General features: G+C 39.3%; 1 long non-coding RNA gene and 1 pseudogene across 1 annotated transcript in view; one reads left to right on the top strand and one right to left on the bottom strand.

Annotated features, from left to right (window-relative positions):
- Positions 1 to 10,434: 10,434 nt before the first annotated feature.
- LOC129145188 (uncharacterized) overlaps positions 10,435 to 24,746 on the bottom strand; it is a 34,101-nt gene continuing 19,789 nt past the window's right edge. The window contains exon 3 of the long non-coding RNA XR_008550381.1: positions 10,435 to 10,540. This is a non-coding gene — a long non-coding RNA (uncharacterized LOC129145188). The remainder of the gene's footprint in view (positions 10,541 to 24,746) is intronic.
- LOC119236089 (60S ribosomal protein L23a-like) lies at positions 19,983 to 20,458 on the top strand (annotated as a pseudogene).

A 24,746-nucleotide genomic window follows, 5' to 3' on the forward strand; every position in this document is an offset into this window, starting at 1 on the left:
TGGCGCAGCGGTTGAGCGCTGGGTTGCGAAGCTGCCCGCAGCCTCTGCGGTGCCGGTTCGATCCCCGGCTGCTCCCCGGCCACTGGAGGAGGGTCCCACATGGCGCGCAGACCTCTCCTGCCGCCCGCTGCTCCCCTCAGCAGTGTACTTCGGTCCTTCTGCCTGCTCTGCTCCCCGCTCTGGCTCTGGTGAATTCTCTCACCCTCCCGCGCTTCTGACTGTACCCAGTGCTTGTATAAACAAAACAAACAAACAAATAAATAAATAAAGCATGCCTCTATTTAAAAAAAAAAAAAAAAAAAAAAGAAGAGATTTTGACTCTTGTTTCCCAATAAACCTGTGGTGCCTAAAACTGGTGACTAATAAATACTCAACAAGTATTTGTTGAATGAAAAGTGAAGAATGATTAGAGAAAAGGGTTCACAGATGAGGAAATGTGTGTGAGAGCAGAGGCACTGGCAAGTGCAGGGACACAGAGTGGATCTGAGAGAAAGAGAAAGAAGGTCTGTGTGGTTTCAGTATAATGCGCAAAGGGAAAAATGAGCTGATGTCAGAGGTGGAGACAGAGACGAGCCGTCGCTTCTGTTAGCCACACACATCATCGGCAACACGGCTTTATAAAACACTTCTCAAGAGGGTGATTGCTGCAAATGACTAACCTGGCCTTGCTTCTTCCTCCTGCAGCGGCCCCAACACATTGAAATCCCTGCACACTTCAGGGTTTTCACGCAAACTCCAGTACCTGGAACCCCTTCCCCTAGATTTGCCTACCTCCCACTTGTCCCTCAACATCTCTCTTAGAGAGGCCATGTCTGATCCCCACATCTAAATCACATCTCTGAGATTACACCCTGTAATCAGAAACCCTGATTACCCTTCTTGCTTTCCTTCCATCACATTTTTTCTTCCACTTTTATCTTATAGGATATCGTCTGTCCCCACTAGACTATAAATGATACCATAATTTTCAGTTTTCAGGCCTAGTCTCCCACCAGCAAGGAACAGATCCCAGGCTGCAGGGGCAGCGCTGAGCCCCAGCCGCTAGACCACCGAGGGCTGGTGTCTCACAAAGCCGCAGCAGGGACTTCGCTGACGCTCAGGCAAGCAAGTGAAAAGTGGCAAGTTTGTTTAGAGAAAGAAAAAGTTTATTAAGGAGAAAAGGAACAGAAATCAAGTGAGACTCCCAGGCTGGTGGAACCAGGCCAGGGAGGGAGGGGTCAGGGAGCAGAAGTGGAGTCAGGCCTCAGGGAATATGCACCTCTTTCCCTGATTATTCTAAAGCTCCACCAGTCTGTCTGTGATTGGTTAATTCTTGGTGGTCTCACTCACTCTGCCAGAATTAACTCTGTGTCCTGGCCCTTATCTTAGCATACTTTTCTTTATCATCCTTGTTCTGGAATGTCCTGTTGCCCTTAGTCCTAGGGTGTTTGATTAGTCCCCTTTGGAATTTTTTGTCCTTAATCTCTGAAGCCTTCCTTATTCCTCCAAGGCTTTTCCTATTCCATTCTGACCCTAGGAGCTCTCCACTTGCCCTAGGGCTCGTAAGCACACTGTGGGCAGGAACTGCATCTATCTGGTCATCACTGCACATGGTGGGAATTCAACGAATATTTTCTGAATATCCTACCACCAAACACTGTCTTAAAATAAGGGGACTAGAGGAAATATGCTTACATTTTTCCTATTTTTGAATTGAGTAACAGTTAAGTACACAGTCTCTGGTGTTACAATGACATTTTCTAGAATACAGTAGAAGAAGGCAAATGTACTTGGCTCTTTTCCTGACTTGCACAGTATGTGACTTTGGGCAAATCATATAACCTTGCCTGCACCCAGGGGTGTGAGTAGGGAAGGATAACCCACAACTGCAGGGCAAGTTTGCGGGGGGGGGGGGGGGGGGCGGGGGTAGGAAATAAGGAAGGAGGCAGGGAGAAAGAGAGTCTAAAGTTCTCTGGCATTTTTAAGTAGCTTGTCTACCATATCTCAAAATGATGACCTCAGGCCTCCCTGGTGGTGCAAGGGGTTAAGACAAAACCTATGAAGTTGCAGCACGAGTTCGATCCCTGGCCAGGGAGCAACACACATGGCGCAGCAGACCTCTCCTGTCTTGCCTGCTGCTCCCCTCAGCAGTGTATTTCAGTCAGTCTGCCTGTTCTGTTCCCCACTCTGTCTCTGGTGAATCCTCTCACCCTCCACACCTCTGGCCTGTACCCCAGTTCTTATATGCATAAATAAAAATAAATCTTTTTTTAAAAATGATGACCTCAAATCACAAGGCTTATTTTACCAACAAATGACTTTAGAAACTTGGTTTGATTTTCTGCTTCAGAGTAAAACAAAAAGAGCAAAAGCATGAGGGAAAGTTCTTCGTTGAAATAAAGGTCAGCCACGGATAGAAACATGTGTGGACAACCTGATCATTGCTTATCAGGATAACAGTTTTTAATTAAATATTTAAAATTGAGAGGGAGTCACAGGGAAGAAGTTTACGTGTGTATTTTTTTCTGACATCAATACCACCATTGATGAGCAGATCCAATTTAGTTTCACTCTGAGAGAGCAGACAATGACCAGTTTTCCGCCAGCTGGCTTATTTTACAAGCATTAATGAACAATTAACCAACACTGGCACTCTTTCCGTCTGTAATCCTGTAGTAGGATCGCTAATCTCTACCACTAGCAGCTAATGATGAAGGTCTCTTAAGCTTTACTTCTTATCTCAGCCAGTTCTTAATACTTGCATAAGTATGCTTTCTGAGGAGGGGGGCCCCCTACTGCTATGCAACCCTGAGAACAAAAGCCCAGAGACATTTTTGAAGGGGTTTCTGTTCAATAACACTTCTATGCTTATGTTTGCCTTCCTCCTACAACAAGCACCAGTGATCGACAGAGGGCTCCCGGGGTCACGGAGGGCTCGGCGTTTCCATACTTCTAATACTTATAAGAAGGTATTCAGACCGTATTATAACAACCCCACCCCCAATGGCACAGGCAGACACCCTAAAGTGGGGAGGAAAATGCGGACTAAATAGAATCAAACAGTATTTTTCTCCATGAGTCAGCTTTGATTTGGTATTGAACACCACGGAGTTTGAAACCACATTATCATTAAAAATGTATAGAGAGAGGCAGATTTATCTAGAAAACCCCACACAGGATAGGTCTTCATTTCTCTGAATTTAATACAACTTATATTCAATTGTCTCTCTCTAGTGGGGCAGAAACCAATTCACCATTTCATTAGAACTCCTCCATAGGGTCAAGATGTAAAGAAAATGCAGGGTCAAGATAAAAAACAATTGCAACTGTAGGATAATCGCTTAGGCTGAAATGACATCGTTTTCATTGGAAACTACTTTTCAGACTCTTACAATTAGCTGGGAAAGTTATTATTTCAGGGACAGTTGTACTCGAGACTTGATTCCAAGACTAATTTGCTAGGGAAGCTATTGTGAACACACATCTTGCCGGGTTTTGAGAGTTGGGAGAAAAGGAGGAGGAGAAGCAGCAGCAAAGACAGCAGGCAGGCTCAGCCTCCCAAGACAAAGACAAAGCAAACAACAGCATGTACCCACCCAGGGAAAAAACTTCATACTTGGCAATTTCTACAGTGTTTGGTCCTCAGAACGTTGCGGCAATGATAAACATTGATCTGGAAGCTGCAAAGCTGCTGATGTGGAGGGTGACATGGGACAATGTCCGTGACAATTCTGAATAAAGTCATCCTGAGGACAGCTGCTCTCTGGAAGAGGGGTAAGGAGGAGGAACTGAAAGCAGGTGTGCCAGTGTGCCACTGGTCACTGGCTGCACCAGCCTCAGTCTTCCAAAAGGTCTAACCACACGCATGCACTACAATTTAGGAACTTGGAGATAGATGATGCTCTAAAATAAATAACAATGAAACTATTCTGCAACATCCATTCAAAATGCAATGACTCTTTTTCACCAACCATTTCGCTTTATTTCTCCATTTGGAATGCAGAAACATTACTTGTATTTTTCCTCGAACCTTCCGAGATGCCTGCAATGGAAGGGGGCTTAGTGGCCAGACCCCTGGACTAGGTTTGGAGGTTGAATCCTATTCACACACAGCCCCTGACCCTTGTGTGATTTCTACAAGTCACTTAACCTCTCTGCCCTTCTGCTTCCTCATTCACTCCACAGACACAATGCTACCTGCCCCTCCCCACCTCGGTGGAGCCAGCAGAATGAATAAGCTATGGCTGCAAAGCGATTGAAAATGCCATTCGTCAGTGCTGGTCTCAGTCAGGGTAAAACATTGTACGAGGCCTGCAGCAGCACCACACACACAATGAAAATAAGGACAGATGATCAGATAGGGGAGCATGGAGGTCAGGAACATTTGCCACTGAAAATTCAGGACTCGTGTGCTTTGAAGGCGAGTTTCAGTGACAGGATCTGTACTTCATTTGCTCTTTATGAATCACTGGTCTGATCTCCTTAATTAAAGTGACTATTTGGACATGAGTAGTAAACTTAAAAGGGCAGTGAATGAAGTTGTGTTGTCCTGTGAATCTGAAGATGGTTGTTTATTAATCCTCAATTAGCAAGAATTAATTCCAGATGAGCTGCTGTTCTCACTCTCAGAAGCATATTCCCTCCTGCTCCACAAATGTGCCATGCTCACTTCTCTCCTGTCTTTCCATCTATGGCTTCCCACCTTCTCCCCTCTATCCATTTACATCCCTCTTGGTTTTTTGCATTCCGATTTAAGTCTCCCCCACTTCTTCCATCAAGTTTTCTAAAACCATCAGCCTATACATTGTAGGGATGTTTCCATCCCACATAATTCCTAGGAAAATACTAGACACATGGAAAAAGCTTGGTATCCTCTGCGACATGTCATGATACAAAGAATCCTGCAGAGAAAATCAGCTCCTGCACACACTGACTATTTCCTGCCTCATCATCACCAGAGATGCTGCTCCTACACTCTGCACCCACTGCCTGTATTCCCTCCCCTTCTCCTATCCTACCTCCTCTTTTTGAAAAACTGATTTTTTCCTGTCATTCTGGTCACGACTTGGCAGAGGTCTACACTGACCACATGATCTATAGCATCCCCTGTACCCTCCTCTTCTCTCACCTGTACTATTCACCTTCCTTAACAGCGGTTACCACGCTTTGCAATTGTTGTTTCCTTACTTCTCTCTTTATTATCTGTTTTTGCTATTTATACACCTGTAAAACAAGAGGCACACCTGTTTTGATCACCACTCTGTTCAATAACTATTTGTGGAATTTATTAATCTTTTAGCCAGCAATATTGCCCAGAGTCTGTTCATCTGCTCTTCCTGTTCCTCCTAAGGTAGTGAAAGTTGCCCTTTCTACTGGTGTTGCAACTCTTTTGTCAAGATCCTCCCAAAGGGGCCCAATATTTTATAGTACTTCTTGTGTTGATTATCAAACACAGTTTCTTTTAAAAAAAAAAAGATTTTTATTTATTTATGCATACAAGAACTGGGGTACAGGCCAGAGGTGCAGGGAGTGAGAGGATTCACCAGAGACAGAGTGGGGAACAGAACAGGCAGATCTACTAAAACACACTGCTGAAGGGAGCAGCAGGCGAGACAGAAGAGGTCTGCTGCTCCATGCAGGTCACCTCCCTGGCCAGGGATTGAACTTGTGCCACAGTGGCTGGCGATAGCTTGATAGCACTGAGACTTTAACCCCTGCACACCAGGAAGGCCCCACGCTCAGTTTCTTCACTTTCCTTCTTTCAAAGTTGAGGCAAAGTCCTGTAGGCTGCAGCAGAACAATGAAGTAATGAACATATTCAAGAGCCTTCCTGAGAAACTGTGCATGTCCTTTCCACTCCTTTTTGTTCTGGTACCTTGGTACAAACAGTCAACAATTAGTTCCAATAACTGTTTGACTCTCAGGAGACTTAGATTCTCAATAAACAGCATAGTCTCCACATCAGTTTTCCCAAGGTGAGCATGTGGTTAGTACTTGTTCTGGAAGCCTCCACCCATAGCAATGGATTAACATCCCCATCTCATAATGTTATTGTAAAAACCAAATAAAATAGAAACATTGTGTAAATTGACAACTGCTATGCAAATTTTAGGTTTTATTACTGTGACAACAAAACTACAAGCACCAGAGACGCATCTGACATGCTCGGCTTATAACTACCATGGGGTGCAGATCTTGAACAAGATTTACCTACGGAGATGGTGATGGTAGCAGATAGGATGCTTTTTCCTGCAAGTAACAGAAAGCTTAACCCAAGGATGCTTAAACATAACAGCAAGAAGCTCTGAGGTAGGGAAACTCCAGAGTTGGTTAATTCGGAGACTCAAATTTGTTACCAAGGACACAGATTTTTCTTTCTGTTCTGCCTACCTCAGCATGTTGCCCAGCGACCCTCAAGACCACCATCTTTATGCCTCAGTGTCCAGAGGTCTCAGCAAGTTTTCTTCCATGTTTGTTTTCATTGTCTAGGACTAGGTTGAACGCAAACCCCATAATGATTTGGGGCTGCAAGAGAAAATCACTTGTTTGGGATTGGATAATTTGCGATAAACCCCTCTAAATGGAGCAAGGACCACTTCAGCCCATGCCTATGGAAACTAGCTGCATGTTGGGTCGGCAGCCAGCGGTACTTGTTAGGGGGATGTAGTGAGGTAGCCTAGACCTTCAATTGTCCATCCACCAAACCAAACCTTATTTAAATAATTCATGTATGTTATTGAAGTGTTTTCTTGGGAATCAGTCTATTTTGAAGCTACATATCCTCCTTAGTTTGCTATTCCTCCTATAAAATTGGCGAATTTTTTCCTTCTTCTATAGACCTTGAAAATTTTTCCCTTCTCTGATTAAGGAAACAACAGCTCCCAGCAGCTAAATCATGGGGTGATCAGAGTATCCATGAAGAAGATTCAACTACAGAAAGCCTTAAGTATCACCATGGGTCATTTCCACGCTATTACATTGCCAAGTGGCTAAAGGCCCTGAGATTTTGGGCTCATTTCATCTTATCTGCTCATTAACCGACCAAAGTATACATTTCACATTTTGCCTACCAGGAATGGGAATGTTTCTGTAAATTAAAAACATTTTAAAATGAAAATTTAATCTTGCCAACCCACTGCTTTTAAAACCCTTCATTATCTCTTTGCCGGGGATAAAGTTCAGTTCTTAAATATGGACCATGTTTACCTCTGTAATCTCTTTTCTTACCATCTCTCTCTCTTGTCTCAGCTCCCATCCCCCCCTAGCCCCTTACTTTACACTTTGGCTTCATGAAATGGTCTATATTTCTAAGAACCTGTCTTACTTTACTAAGATCTCTGTTCACGGTACTTCCATTGCAAAACTTTTTCCTACTTCTTTGCCTACAGGACTTCCAGTCTATCCTTTGCTTAGTTTCTTATCCAGGAAAGCTTCCTTGACTCCCTTAGTCTGTACCCCCAAATGCTCCGAGTGACATCTCTATGGTGGCACTGATTATGCTCTACTGTAACTGTTCACTCATCTGTCTCCCCTTCGATGGTGGAGACAGCTTCCTGTAATCTAGCCTGAGCGTTGTTTGGAAAAACACAGTTACTAGATAAATGACTATTGAATGAAAAATAAATGAATGTGCTGTTAAAAGGGCACAGAAAGCACAGTTTTGCGTTCCCTCTCAGCTATGCCCTGACTCAGGTTCCTGGGCAGTGGTCTGCCCTAAGTTGTGTCCTGGTGCTCAGAGAAGCCATGGCAAAAGCACAATTAATTCTCCATTACCAGCTCTACCGATCGCCTGATTTTCCCTTGCAGCCCCCAAACCCTTATAGACTAGCTCTTCTTATTACTCAACCAACCACATTGCTCAATGTACACTAAGTAATACCTACATCTAAAGTTTACCTAAAGTCACATAATGACTTCTAAATGACCAAAAAAAAAACCCCAAAAAACCCTATCTAGATAAGTTAGGTTAAGCCAATTTCTGTTACACTACATCAAGTTCCACTAACAAACAAGCTAAAGACTTTCACATATGTTCTTACTGACTCCCCCCACTAACCTGGTACACTGAGAGGCATTTGCCATTCTCAGTTACAGAAGAAGAAGCTGGAGCTCACAAAGGTCAGAAACAGCTGCAATTTCCAAATAGGTCTGTTTCTCAATTTTAGATGTCAGTTCCAATATTCTATAATTGCATCAAGTTATAGAACTAAGAACAGTAAGCATACCTGTGCTAACAGCTATGAAAACATTTAAAAGGAAATCAGCAAAATGTCTAATAGTAAGTACTGGTTAAATAAATCATGATATATACATATGAGGATTATGAAGCAACCATTTAAAATCCTGCTGTAGAACATTTAATATGGAGGCATGTTCACACGAGATATTTGGTAGTGAAGGAAATGATCAAAATCTAGGTAAAAGTATGAGCCTAATTTATAATTTATTAACAGACATGTTTAGGAAAAGAATTAGGAAATTATACACAAAATGTAAACAAGGGCCTCCCTGGTGGCACAAGGGGCTAAGCACTGCACTATGAAGTTATCCGCAGCTTCTGCAGCAAGAGTTTGATCCCCGGTCAGCCAGGGAGCAACCCACATAGTGCAGCAGACCTCTCCTGTCTCGCCCACTGCTCCCCTCAGCAGTGTATTTCAGTCTGCCTGTTCTGTTGCCCACTCTGTCTCTGGTGAATCCTTTCACCCCCCCCCACATTTCTGGCCTGTACCCCAGCTCTTGTATGCATAAATAAATAAATCTTTTAAAAAATGTAAACAAGTCAGATTTTTTACCTCATTTTTGACCTTTTATCTAGTTTCCAACTTTTGAACAATGAATGCATAGTACATTGATGATCAAAAAGAAGTTACTTGAAAAAAAGATTGAAGCACAAAATATGTAAGTGACTGAACCTAGAAAACCCTGCAAACAAAGGTGTGTTTCTTCAGTCTCACCGCCTCAGTCCCCTGCCATCCTCTGAACTCACTCACATGCAAGTACACATTTACCAGCACTTAACCTCTGTCTGTTGCTTTGCTGTGGTGGCATGGATAGTATCAGCTGGAGAAAACTCAATCAGAAACTAAATGTTTCCAAATTTGATAGGGAAGGCTGTGGGCCACTGAACCCTGATGGCACTTGTCTATGGCAAACATACACATGCTCTTGTTATTTGAAATACAATTACTGGATTGCTACTAGGTTGTAGCTACTCTAAAAGTTAGAGCCAACAACTTCACCATTTTTGCATTTGTTGAGGCATGTAGCACAGCCCACTGAACATAATAGGTGCTCAATAAATAACTCTCCCATTGAATATAAGTGATCTACTAATAAATAAATTGATATATCAATTAATAGGTCAATTCATTTTTGAGTGTTCATAGGCTCCGGCAACTATGCTAGGTCCTGTGTTATCACAACAATAAAAATGAAGGTCAAGTGTCCTTACTTTCAAGTACTTCCAAGCTGATAGGAAGGCAAAGCTATTACACCTCAGCCAAATTATTGCTGAAGTGTGTCCTACTTATACAATGAAATAGAAATTAAAAAAACAGGAAATAGCATAGACTGGAACATAAAGCAATTCTAAAATGGGATCTGCTCCCTACCTAGAAACCACATGTTGAAGGTCCACCTGCACTATGTCCTCAACTCCCCTCAACCGACTCACACAGGTACTGCTACAATTCAGTCCATTTAGTCAGCCAATCTATTGAGCCCATATACATAATTGTTCCTCCATGAGGAAAAATAGAATTATTTACTTTTAAAAAGCGGAACATAAACCTGTATCCATACTTATCCAAGGATACTGGTTCTAGGGGAAAGACTGCCAGATTCTGTGTTGTGCCAGAAGTTTCAAATCTGCTGTGGCTCTCCATATTCCATCCTTTTATAGATTCAATGAACCAATCATCAATTTCACAAATAGATTTCAGTCTAGAAAAGGAAATAAAATATGTATCTACATAATCAAAATAATGTAGAAGGTGTTAATTGCCTTATGAAAGGTGAAGATGAAGTGCTGTGAGATTGCTTCTAGCAGGAGATGTCGATAAGTGCTCCATCAACAGGAAGGATACTATCAGGTCTATGAGGATGATGGGAATAAAATAGGTAGAATGATGGAGAAACAGTATTGCCAAGGAAGATTTAAAAATGTATTGTTTGGAGGACAGAAGAGTTAAAACAGCTCAATTTGGTAGGAGTACAGGGAGTTGGAGTTCAAGACAAAAAATGTAAACATTGATCATAGTGCAGAGGGAATCAGGCTTCACTGTTGAAAGAGGAGTTTCTATACTTTCTAAGTTAGTGACAAAATAAGCTACCAGTTAATTTTTAAGCCGCATGTATGTAATAACAGGAAAGCCTACCAAATGAATCTTTTACTCAATAGTTTCTTTAATTTTCACCATTCAAGACAGCTCTACAAGGTCCAAGAGGTACCATTAATTTTCATTTCCATAGTCTCTCTTTCCTTTAGAACGGAGTTTTATTGCTTGTGCTGTAGTAGTACTGGAATGTTCCCACTCTGTCTTGGCTGTGTCATGCCATCAACCTAAAAATAGACGCTAATTAACAAGGTTATTTCTAACTTACATTGTTAAGAGAGAGGAAAAACTGTGATGAAACACATATCAAGTATCAAATTAACCAAGGATGGAACCAAATTCGAGTTCAAAATTCCCAGCTCACAGATATTCACTCCACTAAATAGTCTCCCCGTTTTTTCTAAATCAGATAGTCATTATCCAAATTTCCTATCCCTGATGGGACCGTGTTGTGTGAGGGGACATGCCCCAACAGAACACAAATGGACTTTGGAGCATCGATGCTGCATGGAGTGTGTGGAAGGCAAAGCAAATATCTCACTCTATTATCTGTTGTCTCTGAACCAACAGATTACATGGTTCACTGACTAGCTGAATAACTTTTAGACAGTTTGCTCATGTCTATTTACACATATTCCTCAGAAATATATTAACAACTGAGGAACAGCTGTAAAAATTATATGGCGAGACGGATAGAGAGAGCAACAATCTATTCATGTACATTTCTGTGGAGAAGACAAAGTTTAACATGGTAAAGAAAATGTAGAAAAACACACAGACACATTTGTATGTTGTTCCCAATACAAAGTGTGAATTCTATGTAGTAAAAGAGGCAGTCAAATAAAGCACATCATAAAACCTCGTGGAGATGCCTTACATCTCTGTGATATTACTATATTTTTTGTCAGCAATGGGTTTAAGATTGATGTTTGTGCTCCAAAATATTTGACTGGACAGTTGTATTTCTTAATAAGAATATTATTCATATTCACTCAACAGCCATAGAAATAATGAAAGTTTTCTGGTTTATACTTTTAATTAAATAGTGAAATTTTTATTCTCAAATCAGAACTCAATTTTAATCTCATCTCCAAGTCATATATCTCACATCAAAAGATATTATTAACTGATACAAGAAGACTCTCATATCTACTGTAATAAACTTGGTGACTAAGTATTTTGCTTTAAAATTTAGTAGTAGTATTATGTTAAACTTTCTTCAGACAAATACTGCTTATCATTATATAAAATTCCCAACTGAATTTACGTAGGGAAATAGGTGGTTGGACAGCGTTGGGATTCTGTTGCCCTAATATTCACTGGAGAAAAGGCTCAGAAAGTATATAAACTTGGAAAACACTGGTACTACACCTTTTTCCAAAGAATCAAATGCACCATTACGTTCTTCTAGAAGCACTGACTTCCTTTGACTCCCATGGCACTCACTCCCAATTCCCGTGGCTTTGCTCCTTTCTGGCAGTCCTTTATCAATCTCTTCAGCAAAGCCTTCCTCGTCTCATGGCTATGAAATAGTAGAAATCTCCAAGTTTCAATAATTATTTCCTTGCATAGTATACTTTCTCACTAACCAACCAATTCCATTGCTTTAGTTACAAATGATTTTGACTCCTAAAAAAATAGATTTGCTTGGAGCGCCAGATACAAATTACCATTTTTCCACTTGACAGCCCCACTTGAATATCTTCTCTAATTCAAGTGTCAGAAGATCCACAAACCCCAGTTCCAACCTGACCTTCCTTCAGTTCCCTATTCCAAGGATGACACCCTCATCCTTCCAGTGATACAGGTCAGAAGAACCCCAGCATTCACCTCTGACACCTCAGTCTTTCCCATTTCCTATACCCAGTCTATTTCAAACTACATTTTTATTCTTTCATATCAGTCTTCTATTTCCACCACCATTGCCACAATGAACCATCTCTCATTGGATTTCTGCAGGTGACTCCTAACTAATTTCCCCATTGCATACCCTATAATATAGTAAAAATAATATATATTTTTCAATAATATTGTATTGAAAGCTCATTTGTGAATCGCCTGCTTAAAACTCTAAAATACTAACCAAGATCTTGCTTGTTGTGTCTCTCCAGCCACATCTATGCCCTTTCTGTCCCACTACAGTTCTCCAGCCAAGTTCTCATTGGCACCACCCACTCCCGCACACACCCCTTGTAGCTTTGTATGCACTGTTCTCTGCCTGCAATGCTAGCCCCTCTCTGTCCCGTTATTATATTTTTTTTAAGTTTTTTTTTCATACAAGTGCTGGGGTACAGGTCAGATGCGCAGGAGGGTGAGAGGATTCACCAGAGACAGAGCGGGGAACAGAGCAGGCAGACTGATGAAACACACTGCTGAGGGGAGCAACAGGCATGACAGGAGAGGTCTGCCCTGCCATGTGGGATTCTCGGCGGCTGGCTGGGATCGAACCCGCACTGCAGAGGCTGCGGACAGCTTTACAATGCGGCACTCAACTGCCTGCGCCACCAGGGAGGCCTTATTATTTTTATTTCGCAGGCATCACTTCCATGGGGAAACTTTCCCTGACCACCTTTCTTTCTCTTACCCCATCCCCAGGCCACCCAGACTGAGTCGGGGCTCCTTATACATTCTGAGAGTTTCCCATGTCTTTCTTCTCACAATGTATCAAAGTCAGAAATTAAATATGTATGTTATTATTTGAGTAACTTCTAATACCTCTTCCATTTTTCCATGAGCTCCATTTGGTCAAAAAATGAGTTCTCTTTCCTGATTAGTGTATCCTCATGCCTAACATAGCATCTGGCTCGAGGTGGAATAAATGAAGCAGTAGGAAGTGAAGCTAGAAAGATAAAGCATGGGCTAGTTTATGAATAAAAAGAGATTTCTAACTGATGTCCCGTTTTGCAATAACTTTTCACTCTTCCCTTTGCTTCTATCATCCTAAAGCACAAGAATGTGGGAAAACTTTATAAGCAATAAAGCACTCACATTAAAATCGTCATAATTATTATTATATCTGTCACTCAAAAATCTTTGACCTTCACAACAAGGTCCTCCATGATCTGACTTCAGCCTATTTTTCCAACTTCTTCTAACACTGCAGCCCACATAAACACAAAGTCTCAACTATATTGCAAGGTAGCAGGGAAAATAGCATATTTAACTGTGATATACTGCTAAGAGTACTATACAATTTACACAATTCCTCAAACACAGCCAGTCTCCACACCTGTGCTCCTGCATCATGAACCGTTTCCACAACAGCCCTTCCTGTTTACTGCATACCCTCTGCAAGTCTTTGTACTCTTTGAGTTTCATAAAGGTACAGCTCAAAATCCTTCTCTTCTAGTAAGTTTCCTATTTTGTATCAATTGTAATTACATAGATTTGCTTTTCTCCTCTGTTGTACTATGAACTCATTAAGGGGTATCTTATTCATTCGTGTGAATGAACTGATGGATGCAGAAAGAATTCCCTTAAGATGAACTGGACTAAAGTCCAGCACTGAGATGGCCAAGTCCTGGGTTAACTGTGACTAGGAGGTAAAAGACAGCAAACAGGGACAACCAGGTTGCCAAAGAGGAGGACCATTTCCTATTACTTGAAGTCCCCAAGGCTGAAAATGTACTTATTAAGCTAGCCTCAACATTATACATGCTAGGCCAAATGCTGTCTCTCCTATTGATTTTCAGATTCTACAATCAACATACTTCAAACCATCTCTAAAGTGCAAACCTTATGTTTTGTGCCTAGAGCATACTCTCAGTTCCATGAAAGATAATACTTCTGAGGAGCCAAAGAAATTTTACTATAATTATTACTGAAAGGGTTACCTTCCAGTACTAACAAACCAATAAGCAACAAAAATAACAGGATTATCATAATGTTCCAGAACATGAACATCAGCTTATCTGTGTACCCAGTGCCTAGTGAAGCTAAGTATTCTCTGCCATGTGAACCAGACTTTCTTAAACTCTCTCATAGTTTGCAAAACCCAAATTGTAATCCAGCCTCTTGATGCTCCACTTAAATCCATGAACTAAGATGTCTAGTCTATTGTTGAAATGTCATAAGTCAATTTTGGGATGGAGAAAGCAGGGTAACCAAACAATCTTTAGACATTCCAGTTTTCTCATCAAGATCTAGTTAAATTAAACCTGCAGATTAAAGCAAAGATTTCTTTCTGTCTTTTTGTTTAACTAGGCAGCTCTCCCTTCATGATACCCATAATTTAGATCACTTAGAACACAGTCAAAAAAATCCACAAGTGTTTATAACTCCATTGCTATAAGTTGTTCTTTGTTCAAGAGGTTATCAAGAAATTGCTAAAAGGCAGAAATAAATTATTCTACGTTAGACAAGAAAACCTAATATATCCACAGATATCCACCCCAACTTCGCTGTTCTATCTGGTACCCACTAATCCAGTATTCATACTTTTCTCTTTGGTCTAAATACCAGTGAATTTTCTTCCTGTAAACAGAAATCATATGAAGAAGACATTCCGATCAAAAATGCAAGTGATTTCCAAGCCTTCTTTTAATGCAAATAAATAAATACTGCTCTTCATTTCTGATCTGGTTACTTAAATCCAAGTTTTAAAAGCAAGTTCCAAGACTAATTACCTTCCTTTTACTGCTCTGTTGCCAAAGCTGCAGTCACTGAGGATAATCTTCAGAAGCTTGGCTTTGTTGCTAGAGCAACCAGCCCAACTTTAAACATTTTTCAATATCTTTCTTTGAAGTATTTTAAATAACAGTAAGATATAACTGATCTAGTCCATCGTAACAAGTGCTAAGCTCTTTTTTACAAATCTGATCTAGTTATAAGAAAATTCAGAACCCAGTCTAGTAGGGATTGAAACCACAAACACTCTTTGTGTCGAAATTGCATGGCATGTACCAGCTTCAGGCCAGCAGCCATGTCCCCTGGGTGAGTGGTCACAATCAAAAGGAAAAGGCTGACAAGAAAATTTCTGCTTCTTCCAACTCACACCCTCCAGTCATCTCAGAATTTAAATGCATCACAGACCAATTTTACAATGCTCTGTATTTCTGTTTAATTGTATCAGGAGAGAAGATTTCAAACCTTTCATCGAATATTAAGAAACTAGAGTATCTCTAGCCAAATGTCTTAGCAAATCAGCAATATTAAGCTCTCTGCTACCACTCACTACTTTTGAATATATTTTTATTTAATTGTTCTATGTTATATTAAGAATTCTAACATACTTTTTGAGAGTAAGATGGGTATTATTTCTAAATATCAACAAATCAATCATATAAAAGCAAAGCTACTGCATAATGAACAATTTCAATAATAGATCTTCCTATTTACTACATATCCACTTTCTACAAACAGCGCAAGTCACTTTAACACACCACCCAGAACTGGCTCTGTAGTTGTGATTGCCACTGAGAAAGTAGACAAGAGCAGGCTTTTTGATCAGTTGGCCACTCAATGCATATTTTTCAGGTACGTGAACAGTTTTGGCAACACATAATCATATGATATATATCTGCATCAAGTAGCCAACAACAATCTCAAGATTTGAGGTGGGTCTATTAAATAAAATAGGAGGGAAAATATTTATTGAGCTTTGGAGAAACCAGGAAACTGAGGATTACACTGGTAGTAGGTTAGAAAGATAAGGATATGTTCCTGGAAGTGAAATGACTTACATGTCGACTGCTTGAAAAAACACCCCCCATACCAATACAATTGTCTTTTAAAAAAATCACTTTTCCAAGGTTGGGGTACATATGTGCTAACTGTTCATCTCTCAAATCAGATTAAAGTATCCTAAGATTATTAATAATTCAAGATTACTAGAAAACTATTAGTTTTAACTGTTCAGAGTTAGCGCTTATTTACTTGAAGTCCAGTTGATGAATTGAATAGTCTCTTCCAGGAATCTCTTAAGAATCTCTTAAGTGAGATTTCAATGATTCTTCCTTCAAGGACATTCTGTTCTCTTGAGAAACTGAGGGCTGCCATGATGTGGGTGCTCCTCAGTAATTTATATGGTGGTTGTAAATGTACTGTGCATCATTAAAGACAACAACACACTTGTTTATTAGCGGTATCTTTTAAATGCAAGGCTCTCCCTATGGTGATTTTATATTCAATTTCTTTGAATATAAAATTTGGCTTCTAACAATTTCTTACTTTTTCCTTCCTGTGGATGATTGCTTATGTCTCCTTACCTAAAAGAGCTTTCATTTTCCTCTGAAATAAAATGGAAAAACTATACTTAATGCAAGGCTCAATATAATAATAAAATTCCTCCTTTTTGCAAAATCTATTCCTAGGAAACCATCCCAGAAAAATCTTTCCCCTTTGAGACCTTCAACATGTAGTAAGATTCATTCTGCTTTATCATTAACAGCTGCACATAAAAATATATCTTACCTCTCTAACTAAATGCCATATTTCTAAAGGAAAAGGATCTTTTTTATTTCATTAATTTCTGGATTGCCTATGAGATGTTTGAGAATATATTATGTTACAATTGTTATTTGAGAGGATAAAACTAAAGATGGAAGTCTTTGTGGGTGTGAAATCTATAATTAAATTACTTCTATATTTTTGGTTTGTTAAAATATCTGGCATCCTTTGATAAGTTTTTTACAAAATTAAATAGGTGAAATGGTCACTCAGTAAATATCTATTGTACATTTCCTATGGAGACAATGTCATGCACGTGCCATAAACAATATAAAGTTGTAAATAATACATGGCTCTTATTCTCAAGATGCTTGTAATCTGATAATGTCTAATGGCAGATGTGATCAGGTACAGGTTAGTGGAATAAGATTAAATATCTTGGTTACCAAAGAAATACATAATCCCTATTTTAAAATAGATTGATTTGGGGTGCCAGATATGGATTCAAACAGAAAAATTAGCTTTTAATATTATGGGAAAAGTCAAGTAATTAAATAATAAGCATTTCTTAGAGTAAAACTGACCAAACAAATTTAAAACATTATGAAAATTGCCTTCATTATGTTCTATATCAAAAAGGTTGGAAACAAGTGCTAGCAAGGGTGTGGAGAAAAAGGAAGTTGGAATGTAAGTTGGTACAGCCTCTGTGGAAAATGGTATGGAGATTCCTTAACAAAACTAAAACTGGAAAAGACACTTACTGAATAAGTAGCATAATTATCTTCTGAATTTAAATGACATCCATCTACCAATTCATTTTGTCTATGGCTAATTTACCATTTCCACCCACTGATTCCATCTCCTCTGTACTTCACGTTTGGATAATTAATAATATAATCTCTAGATTCCTATTCTTCTAGCTGCTACCTAGATATTGAATGTCACTTCCAAATGTTTCTTTTCTTTGGACTGATAGATGATAACCGACTCCCTACTACTATGTCCCATTTAGCTTTAAAAGAGGTGTGGGGCCTCCCCTGGTGGCGCAGCGGTTGAGCGCTGGGCTGCAAGGCAGGCTGCCTGCAGCCTCTGCAGCGCCGGTTCGTTTCCCGGCTGCTCCCCCGCCACCGGAGGAGGGTCCCACATGGCACACAGACCTCTCCTGCCGCCCGCTGCTCCCCTCAGCAGTGTGCTTCGGTCCTTCTGCCTGCTCCGCTCCCTGCTCTGGCTCTGGTGAATTCACTCACCCTCCTGCGCTTCTGACTGTACCCAGTGCTTGTATAAAATAAATAAATAAATCTTTAAAAAAAAATTAAATTGCTATCCACAAAGAATTGGGTGGAAAAGTAAAATTAGAGTTCATGATAGAGAAAGAGAAGGTTTCACAGTATACCATATTTTAACAGAGTAAATACATTTTAGATCACAGAGAAAACAAACATGATTCCATTGCATGGTCCCTGAGGGCACAACTATGATACTATTTAAAAAAAATAAAAAGAAGTCAATGCAAGAGAATTGCTAAGATTTCCATAATTAATCTGCCATCCCAACAAGGAATAAAATGAGAAAGAGTTACAGAAGATATTTGCTGGTACCTTCTCCAGTGTCCATTCTGTCCTGCTAGACAACAATACCTTTGTTTTCCATTGGGGGATTCATCCTTTTCCTCATTGGCAAAGGTAAACTAGACTCCCAAATAAAAAATGGACTCTTCCTGGTTCCCTGATCAGACAATTAATCATTAACCTAAATTGGAAGCCATAAGACATAGAAACATTGTTTTCTAGGATATCTTTATAAGAAAATTCTTGCTAGTCTTCTGCAGGATTACCAGAAGAGACTTTCTCTTTCCTCTATATAACAGCATGAAAAAGTGGGCCTCCCCAGTGGCGCAGAGGGTTGAGCACAGTGCTGTGAAGCTGTCCGCAGCCTCTACAGTGTGGGTTCAATCCCAGCCAGCCTGGGAGATACCCACATGTTGTGGCAGACCTCCCCTGTCTCACCCACAGCTCTCCTCAGCAGTGTATTTTGTCAGACTGCCTGTTCTGCTCCCTGCTCTGTCTCTGGTGAATCCTCTCACCCTCCCGCACCTCTGGCCTATACCCCAGCTCTTGTATAAAAATAAATAAATCTTTAAAATAAAAAAAAAAATGAAAAAGTAAGAATGTAGAATCAGAATTTGCTGAAAGTCATATTCCACCTATGAAGGGAAAGTTTTCTTGACAATGGGAAACAACATTAAAAAGAAAATATTGTCAAGTTGTGAAGAATAAGAAAGTAGACCTTGGTTGAATTCTGTATCTGAAGCTATTTACAAAATCTAAAATTTTTCTTTTATGATTTTTAATAGTTTGATTTTTAGCAGTGGTCTCTTGAAACATAAAGAGTTCTTATGGATATAAATCATTAGCACGCACACAGAACTGTTTGTGAGATCAGATTTTTCAAAGAGGAAAGGACATATAGACATGGATGAGCATAGAGTGACTCTGTTCAATAAATATGGTATTATAAACTTAAATGTCTAAATAAACAGAAGCTTAAAAAATGTTAACAAAATGACCTTTAAAAAAATTGTATTGATGTAATATTGGTTGGTAACATACTGGCTTCAGGTTCATATCATTTATGAATCAACATCTGTATATACAGCATTATGCTTACCACTAATATCTAATTCCATTTGTCACCATAAAATTGACCCCTTTTACTCTACTGACACACCTTCTTCTTTTGCTTCTGGTAGCCACTAATTTTGTTTTATAGTCTACAAGTGTATTTTTGTTTAATTTAGTCACTCATATGCATTGTTTCTTTATGTACCACAAATAAATGAAATTATATGGTGTTTGTCTTCTTCCACATGACTTATTACACTGCACATAATACCCTCTAGATCCATCCATATTATTGCAAATGTAAGGATTTCATTTTTTAAGAGCTGAATAGTATTTCATTACGTATGCATACCATATCTTCTTTACCCAACCATCTGTCAGTGGGTACTTTGGTTGCTTCAAACTCTTGGCTATTGTAAATAATTCTGTGATGAACATAAAGGTACATATATATCTTTGAGTTAGTGTTTTCATATTTTTCAGATAAACACCCAGAAGTGGTATAACTGGATTGTTTGGAATTACCATTTTAAATTCTTTGAGGACTCGCTATACTGTTTTCCATAATAGCTGCATGAAAATGACCTTTTGAGTTATGTTTAGGAGAAGATGATGGAATAGCTGTAGTTTACATTAACAAATGGCAAGAAGAGTCCTTTTCATGAAGATGGGGCTGAAAACAAACAAGGAAGCTCTGCCCCTTCCAAAGCCAAGGTCAAGGCAAAGGCTTTGAAGACCAAGAAAGCAGTACTGAAAGACATCCACAGTCACAAGAAAAAGAAGATCCACATTTCACCCACCTTTCAAAACCCCAAGACATTGTGACTCCGAAGGCAACTCAAATATCCACAGAAGAGTGTTCCCAGGAGAAACAAGATTGAGCACTATGCCATCATCCAGTTCCCTCTTGCCACTGAGTCAGCCATGAAGAAAATAGAAGACAACAATACACTTGTGTTCGTTGTGGAGTCAAGGCCAACCAAGAACCAGAACAAACAGATTGAGAAAAAGCTCTGTGACATTGATGTGGCCAAGGTCAATACCCGGATCAGACCTGATAGATAGAAGAAGGCATATGTTCGACTGGCTCCTGACTATGACGTTTTGGATAATGCCAACAAAATTGGGATCATCTAAACTGATTCTAGCTAGCTAATTCCAAATAGAATTTTTTACCATAAAAAAAGAAATAGCAAAATTAAAATCTTAAATTTTGACAGATTTCAACTATTATAAATGCATTCATAAATTTAAAGAACCTGTGTTCAGGGCCTCCCTGGTGGCGCAGCGGTTGAACGCTGGGTTGCGAAGCTGCCCGCAGCCTCTGAAGCACCGGTTCAATCCCCGGCTGCTCCCCGGCCACCAGAGGAGGGTCCCACATGGCGCGCAGACCTCTCCTGCCGCCCGCTGCTCCCCTCAGCAGTGTACTTCGGTCCTTCTGCCTGCTCTGCTCCCGCTCTGGCTCTGGTGAATTCTCTCACCCTCCCACGCTTCTGACTGTACCCAGTGCTTGCATAAATAAATAAAAATAAATCTTTTAAAAAAAAATAAAGAAAGAACCTGTGTTCAAACAACTAAAGTAAAATAGAATAACAATGACTCAAAAATTTTGGTGGAAAGTAGACATTCTATTTTTTTAAAAAGATTTATTTATTTATGCATACAAGAGCTAGGGTACAGGCAGAGATGCAGGGAAGGTGGAGGATTCACCAGAGACAGAGTGGGGAACAGAACAGGCAGAATGACTGAAGTACACTGCTGAGGGGAGCAGTGGGCAAGTCAGGAGAGGTCTGCTCGCCATGTGGGTTGCTCTCTGGCCGGCCGGGGATCGAACTCATGATGCAGAAGCTGTGGATTGCTTCATAGTGCGGTGCTTAACCCCTTGTGCCACCAGGGAGGCCCAAAAGTAGACATTCTAAAGAGAACCAAATAAAGTTCTAGCATTTAAAAATACAATGAAAAATTTATTAAATAAACTCAGTAGCATATCTGAGATGCCAGAATAAAGAATCATTAAATGCAAAGAGTGATCAATAGAAACGATCTAATCCAAAGAATATGACTTTTCTTTTCAAAAGATTGAGGAAAAATAAGTCAGCAATTGATGAAATTACATGATTATCAATATATGTATAATGGGAGTCTTAGAGAGAAAAAAGCAGAAAAGCATTTGAAAAATAATAATAGCTGAAAACTTCCCAGATTTGAGGGGAAACGTTAATACATATTGAAGAAAATTAACAGTTTCCAAAGAGGAAATTGTTAAACACATCATACTAAAACTACTGAAAACCAAAGACAGAGAAAATCTTGAATGCAATAAAAGTAAAACAACTTTTCATATGCCTTTTACAACTCAATAACACCATAAAAATATTTTTCTGATTTTTCACATCAGAAACAATGGAGTCCAGGAGACATTATAATGACATGTTTAAAGTTCTAAAGGAAAAAAAATTCAACCAAGAATTCTATATCCAATGAACTACCCTTCAAAATGACAGAGACAGAGAAATTTCAAAAATTCCTAGATAAACAAAAAATGAGAAATGTCATTGAAAGCACAACTACTCTCTTAGAAATACTAAAGGAAGTCATTCACTCTGAAAAGAAATATCAACAGGTAATAAATGAAATTGCAAGAAAGAACTGAAGATCAAAAATGGTAACTATGAGTAAGATAGCACTGAATTTATTGTGTTTAAACATAGAGATGTAATATATGTCACAATAAAAGCAGAGAAATGGGGGGATAGAAAATGAAGTTATATTATAGAAAAAATATTATATTTTATAAGAGTTCATTCAGTATTAACATCAATAACTATAATTAAGGTGACTGTAAGAAACATGTCAATCAAAAAGCAGACATTGTCAGGCTGGATAGAAAAAACAAGATTCAACTATACCCCACAAGAAATACCTTTTATAATCTCACATATCTTAGGTAAAAAGCAAAAGGAAGGAGAAAGATACTCTACTCAAGACATAGTCATTAAAAGCTGGAATGACCGTATCAGTGTCAATAAATATGTTGACTTAAGACAAAATATCTTACCAAGAAAGAAGAGATATTTCATAATGATGGACATATCCTTTTTCAGAAAGATATAATAATTATATTAAATATGCATTTAACAATGAGGCCCCCAAATACATGAAGAAAAACTATTACATTAAAAGAAGAAACAGGGAATTAATTAGTTGGAAAGCTTATTATTCCTACCTCAGTAATTAATAGAAAATAAATAAAATATTTAAGAAGCATGATCATCCAATTTGTCCTAATGGCATGTCTCTTTAAATCTTTTTTTAAAATTTTAGAAATTTTCTGAAGACTGCAATACAAAATGTTGCTAATTTTTTTAAAAGATCTAAAGAGACATACCATTTGTGTAGATTGTAAGAATTAATATTACTAGAGATGACAATTCTCCCCAAATTGACCTATAATTCAATAGTTCTCCATCAATATTCTAGCAAGAATTTTTTAGAAATGGTCAAGGTTAATTCAGGTGGAAATAAAACACACACACACAAAAATAAAACTTTTTTTTTTTAATTATGCTTGCATGGGTTTTTTTTTTTAAAGATTTATTTTTTTTTTTTTTTATACAAGCACTGGGTACAGTCAGAAGCGCGGGAGGGTGAGAGAATTCACCAGAGCCAGAGCAGGGAGCAGGACGGAAGTACACTGCTGAGGGGAGCAGCGGGCGGCAGGAGAGGTCTGCGCGCCATGTGGGACCCTCCTCCGGTGGCCGGGGAGCAGCCGGGGACTGAACCGAGCTGCAGAGACTGCGGGCAGCTTCGCAACTCAGCGCTCAACCGCTGTGCCACAGGGGAGACACACACAAATAAAACATTTTGAAGACAAAGTTAGGGTATATACACTACCTGATTTCAAAATTGTTATAAACTTATAGCAGTCAAGACAGTGAGGTATTGGCCCTAGAATAGAAATCTAGATCAATAGAAGGGAATGGAGTTCAGAAATAGGTGTCAAAGTAATTCAAAGGGGAAAGGATAGACTTTTCTGTAAGAGTGCAGAAGCAACTGTATATCCACATGCAATAAAAAAAAGAATGTTTATCATTTTGAAGGAGGAGGTAGACCTCCTCACAGAGGAGAGAATATAGACCTACCTCACACCATACACAAAAATTAATTTAAAATAAATTACAGACCTAATATATGAGTAAAACTATAACTTTTTTTTGTTAAATTCAGGTAGCATTGATTTATAGCAATGCATGTGGTTCAGCAGTACAGGATCACACCTGTTCAGATATATGTTACCGTACCCTACCCACTACTAAGACTTCTTAAAGAAAATATAGAAGCACGTCTTTGCAACCATGAGGTAGGCAAGGCAAGTTTTTTTAATATTTTTATTTATTTATGCATACAAGAACTGGGGTACAAGCCAGAGGTGCGGGGCCGGGGGAAGCGGATTCACCAGAGACAGAGAGGGGAACAGAATAGACTGAAACACACTGCTGAGGGCAGCATTATGTGGGTAGCTCCCTAGCTGGGGATTGAACTCATGCCTCAGTGGTTGGTGATAGCTTGATAGCACTGAGATTTTAATCCCTGTGCCACGAGGGAGGCCAAGGAAAGGCAAAGTTTTCAAAGTTTTCAGAAATATAACATGACAAGAAAAATCTGTATAAGAAAAAAAAGTGGGGCCTCTCCGGTTGCGCAGCAGTTGAGTGCTGGGTTGCGAAGCTGCCCGCAGCCTCTGCAGTGCTGGTTCAATCCCTGGCCACCATGGCGCACAGACCTCTCGTGCCGCCCGCTGCTCCCCTCAGCAGTGTACTTCGTCAGTCTGCCTGTTTTGCTCCCCGCTCTGGCTCTGGTGAATTCTCTCACCCTCCCGCACTTCTGACTGTACCCAGTGCTTGTATAAATAAATAAATAAATAAATATTTTTAAAAAAAGAAAAAAGAAAGTATACCTCATCAAAACTGAAAATGTTTGCTCTCTATAATATACTGTTAATAGACTGAGAAATCAAGCTACAGACAGCAGATAATATCTGCAATTGCTACAGCTGATAAAAGACTTTAATCCACAATATATAAAGAACTCTAAAATTCAATGACAAGGCAAAAAAACAATTTTTAAATAGGCAAAAGATTTAAATAGACATTTCACGAATGGAGATAGACAGATGGCTAATAAGCACATGAAAAGATGTTCAATATCATCAATCATTAGGCAAAAGGAAATTAAAGCTACAATGAATTTACACAAACACTAGAATGACTGTAGCAAAAAGTATGATAATATCCAATGCTGCCAAGGATCTGAAGAAACTAGAGCCTTCATGCATTGCCGCTAGAAATATAAAATGGTACTGTTTGTAGTTTAAGTTAGGTTACATATAAACCTATAATATGACCCATGTGATTCCATTCCTAGTCAC

Source organism: Talpa occidentalis, unplaced genomic scaffold, assembly GCF_014898055.3.
Source record: "Talpa occidentalis isolate TD23 unplaced genomic scaffold, MPIMG_talOcc4v2.1 talOcc4.9, whole genome shotgun sequence".
NCBI classification, from domain to species: domain Eukaryota; kingdom Metazoa; phylum Chordata; class Mammalia; order Eulipotyphla; family Talpidae; genus Talpa; species Talpa occidentalis.